Here is a 4,988-nt window from a genome sequence, read left to right on the forward strand (position 1 = left end):
AGCACCGTGCAGTGGGAGAGCCTGTCTTGCCTTTTTTTTTTTTTTTTTTTTTTTTTTTGCTACTTTTTTTTTTTTTTTTTTTTTTTTTTTTTTTTTTTTTTCTTTTACTTTTTATTTCCTCTTTAAAGAAAATGATTGGCAGCCCTCAACCTCAAGGAACTGATCTATCAAAACCAAGCTGGGATAAGTATTTCTTTGAGAAATAATATGTATTTACCAACAGGCTCTATTCTGCCCCCTCGTTTCACAGCGTCTGGAATATCACTTCCTTTTCCTGCCCAAAACAGGAGGTAACCCTGTATTAAGACCATCGTAGGTATACCTGTGTGTGTGTGCGTGTGTACAATTCACACTCACAGCACACATATCTATTTAGAGATTCATGATATGCATTCTAAATACCTTTTAAAGTCCCTTTTCTTAATTTTAAAAATATGATTTCCAACATCTGAAGAGTGTTTTCAAAGACTTTTGCCCTATTTTTTAAAATACATTCTAAACATGAATAAAGGTCTTCCCAGAGAAAAGTCAAAGAGGCTCCTAGTGTTAATTTCTATATTGCTTAAGACTTAAGCTTTTAATTTATTTTATCAAGGTTCAGGGAGTATAGCAATTGCTGGAACAACCCCCCCCCAAAAAAAAAAAAAAATAGCCTGCACTTGTTTTTAAATTCAATTTGTTTTCTCACACAGATTTTTGATACATTCTTAAAATATACTAGAAATCATGATTATTTTAATGTGGCAGAGTTGTAACCAGGAAATTGCATATATTTTCATAAACTGGACTGTTATAGATTTATTAATATTTGTTAATAACATCATTTTAAGAAAAAATTTTTAACGTCTTTCAATCCTGAAAGGGCCTGCTTGAAACATACACGGCAGCAAAATCACTGGAGTCCAGGGTTTTTGTCACACACACAGAGCACAGATTTTTTTGATTATGTAGATTTCTTTTCCTACTGCAGTTTCATATGCAAAGCATGCATCAGCCACATCCATGCTATCTCCTAAAGCAGTCATTCTGAAACCCAATCTGGGGACAGTGCAGACTAAATAAAATTTCATTTTGATTTGGCCTCCCGCTGCGAATGGGACTGCTTTGTCTCAGCCGACAGAACCAGCAAGCCAGAAAGGTATGTCCTGTTTTGCATGGCTGATGGTGTGTCTTGCGGCTCACAATCAGGCCGCCCTGCTCCCGGCTCCTCCACTTCCTGCTTCTCTTTCTCTTTCCCCTTCCATTTGCCCCCGTGCTGCCTGCCTTCTACCTGCAGGGCACAGCCGTGGCAAACCCGCACCGATTGTTTACTTTGGCATATGCTTAATAGCTCGCGTGGCTGTTTGCATTTTTTTTTTCACTGTCTTTGTTGGTGGTGGCTTTTTTTTTTTTTCTGTTTTGGTTTTTGTTTTGCTTAGCTTTCCTTGCCCACATTGGCTTTCCCTGTTTCTCAAGGTGTGGAATACTAAAATACTGACTGAAAGGAAAATCGTATAGGCGCTGCTGTGATGCTCCAGAGATTTTACTGGAAAATTTGTCATGCTGATTTTATTGTAAATTTGCAGATGCATTTAACAGCTTTGAAGGACTTTAGCTTTCATAGCCCTTTTGAGCCGCTTTGGCAGAAAAGCAATCGCCCATTTTAGAGAAGGGGGGAAATAGAGAATAAACACTCTCTTCCAATGGGACTGAACTGTTTTGCCATGTTGGTATGCTTTATGAAATGCATTGTGGTGTTTTCCTGAAGAGCTGCAAAATATGGCTCTCCTTTAAACAATGACCTTCACTGGGAGTCGTCTCATGAGAGACTGGGTTGTGTCAAATGCTCTTCTTACACTTGTCCCACCTCTAGGAGAATGTACTAGCAATCAGGGACAACCTGCTGCGATGTTCTCAGAAGAAGCTTTAGATAAGATGGCGAAGCACCTGGGACGGGCAGTGGTGGGAACTCAGTTTTCAAGCCCAAATTTCTCCTTGGAACTGTCGTTGCTTTTGACCAATTCCAGTTCATAGGATGCTATAAAAGAAATAAGTTTTTTCCCTGGCTCACATATTGGCATATCACTAATCTAAATGAAATTACAGCAAACTGGTAAAGATGAAGATAGAGTAAATGACATAAATTGCTTAAGAGAAGAGCAGAGGGAAAAGTTCACTCTGACTCTGGAGTTCTGCCTAAGTAATTCCACATAGGATATAGATTAGCAGATGAAAAATACCAATTAACCTCATAGGGACCTCACCCCATTCATCCAGGCAAAAACAAAATAAGTCACATCATGTAACTTTGTAGAGGGTCAAAAATTAACTTTTGTCAATCCATAATGTTGTAGCCATTCCAGAGTTTTGAGGGGAATGGTCCTCCAGGGGTACTTCCTGATGCCATTTCTGAACTGTAAGGGCTGAGGTCTTTGCCATTACAATAAATTATTCTTTCACCACAAAATCTCTCAGTTCACTATTTTGCACCTGTTAGCCAAGCACTTTGGGAGCAAAGAGTCACCAAGAGCTTTAGTAATTTGTTGATAGGGTGCCCTGCATGTTACATATACCAGATTGAAGAACAAAATGAAAGTTAGTTAAAGAAGACATTGAGGAAACAATAGTGTGAAAATAGCATGAAATGTCATTTGGTAAAGATGCCACAGTCTCATAAGGAAGAGGAAAATGGCAGCGTGGGCCATGACTGGCAGGTCTGGATCCATAAACTGTGATTTCCAGGATCACCCAACAGTAAGTCCTTTTGCTATAGGCTTACCATCAGAGCCATTTGTTTGTTTCATAGCTACTGATGATATTGAAAAGCCCAAATTTTCTTTTTGTGCATAAGTATAAGTATCTTTTTATTTTTTTCTGAGACAGAGTCTTGCTCTGTCACCAGGCTGGAGTGCAGTGGCGCCATCTTGGCTTACGGCAACCTCCGCCTCCCAGGTTCAAGCTATTCTCCCACCTCAGCATCCCAAGTAGCTGGGAATACAGGTGCCCACCACCAGACCCAGCTAATTTTTGTATTTTGTTTGTTTGTTTTTTAGTAGAGAAAGCATTTCACCATGTTGGCCAGGACGGTCTCGATCTCTTGGCCTTATGATCCACTTGCCTTGGCCTCCCTAAGTGCTGGGATTATAGGCGTGAGCCACTGCACGCAGCCATAAATGCTCTATAACATCCATGCGTCGGAATTTTAGGGGCTTTTTTAGGTAATTAAGTGAATGTTCTAAGATGTAAATTCTGCTATGCTGCTATACAGGCTGTCTTTAATACAATTATTTGGCAAGAATAAAGTACTTTTTTTAAAAAATTCAAATGCAAACACTAGTTTTGGAACACAAAGTGCTCAAAGAAGATTTACTTATCTATAAAAAATACATATATGCTTACAATATGTGTGTGTATATGTGTAAATATATACACGGAGACCTAATATATCTAACATATACATATACAGTGACTAAACCAATGATCCTATTAAAAAGAGTCACAAAGCTTATCTTGAAGATTAAAATCAATAAATATAATTAGCAGACAAAATTCTAAACTATAGTTTGATTTATCATATATTAATACATGCAATATACACCAAAGGTTTATATTAAGTGATATAATTTTATTAATTGATGGGTTCCTCTTGAATTCCATCTGCAGGAGGCAATTATTATGGTATGATTTAAGCTACCATGTGATCTGGGGAGATGTACCCCTCAATGCCTTAGCGTTGGTCTGTGTATCTCCACTTTTGGTGTCTGTTATGCCTGATGCAGGTCGTCTTCCAAGTTTTAGTCCATATGTTTCAAACACACGATAACGCAATGCGTCTGCAAGCACTATACATAATAATCTGAGAGAAATATTGAAGATAAAGGCTGTTGTGGTGACCCTTGGCATGTGAGTTTAGTTTCTATACCTTTTGTTTGCTAATATTGTGATGACCATAATCTGATCTTACATATTTCGTTAGCTGGACCCTTCTCCAAGTAAGAGAAAGAATACTAGCTGTAGATAAATGTAAATTGTGGTGAAAGACAGAGAATTTAGTTTTCTACCCACCCTTCTACCTTCCCCATCTTGGAAACAGTCAGGATGCTCAAGAATGTTCTCTGGAGGGAATGAGCAAGCGTGTGAATCTTGCTGGTGGAGTGCATAGCGGAAGTGCAGCAGGCGCTTGTATCGGCAGGAGCCTGGCTCCACCTCACCTAGCTCTCAGTACTCATGAGGGGAAGAAAGAGATTTAAGAGACACCAGCTCTCACTTTTAGGGCCACAGAAACTCCCCAGGCCTGTAGACCCAGTGAAAATGTATGCACATTTTTCGAAGGAAATAACTTACATGGCGCGTGCAAACTGGGCTGAATAGACACTCCCCAAATGTAAAGAATTCATGAGTTCTAAGCAGGTCAGATCCAGCTACGGAAGAGTCATGAGTGGCAAGGAAGGAGAATCATAAAACTCTCTGGAAAGGTCAGTATATTAAAAAAAAAAAAAAAAAGGAACTCTATTTATTTACATTTATTTATTTATACATACTCTGTAACTACTTTCTGGTTACAAAGAGCACATACCATATGGAGAGATTAAAGAAAAGCAACATTTTAAAAAGTCAGTTATATGGAAAATGCGTTTTTGATTTCTGTGGGCAAGGTAGTTAAAACAGAAAACAATAAAAAGATTGCTAGTCAGATTGCAGCTACTGAGTTTGAGTGAGGTATTACTGACAAAACATCTTCGAGTTACTTCTCAAAGCACAATACTAGACTTGGAATACAACTGCTTGTGTTGTTTTAATACAAATAGTTATATTTGATAGGAAGGTCATTTATTGTACCAGTCTTAGTCAGAAAAAAATTCCCTGCTATTAAGATGTATATGGTAGGCTGGTCTCAGTGGCTCACGCCTGTAATCCCAGCACTTTGGGAGGCTGAGGCGGGTGGATCACGAGGTCAAGAGATCGAGACCATCCTGGTCAACATGGTGAAACCCCGTCTCTACTAAAAA

General features: G+C 38.8%; 1 long non-coding RNA gene across 1 annotated transcript in view; it reads left to right on the forward strand.

The window, feature by feature from the left end:
- The first annotated feature begins 896 nt into the window (after positions 1-896).
- Positions 897-4,988, forward strand: part of LOC108312918 — an 85,613-nt gene continuing 81,521 nt past the window's right edge. The window contains exon 1 of the long non-coding RNA XR_001828841.2: positions 897-1,138. This is a non-coding gene — a long non-coding RNA (uncharacterized LOC108312918). The remainder of the gene's footprint in view (positions 1,139-4,988) is intronic.

The sequence above is a fragment of the Cebus imitator genome, unplaced genomic scaffold (assembly GCF_001604975.1).
Source record: "Cebus imitator isolate Cc_AM_T3 unplaced genomic scaffold, Cebus_imitator-1.0 Scaffold131, whole genome shotgun sequence".
In the NCBI taxonomy this organism is placed as follows: domain Eukaryota; kingdom Metazoa; phylum Chordata; class Mammalia; order Primates; family Cebidae; genus Cebus; species Cebus imitator.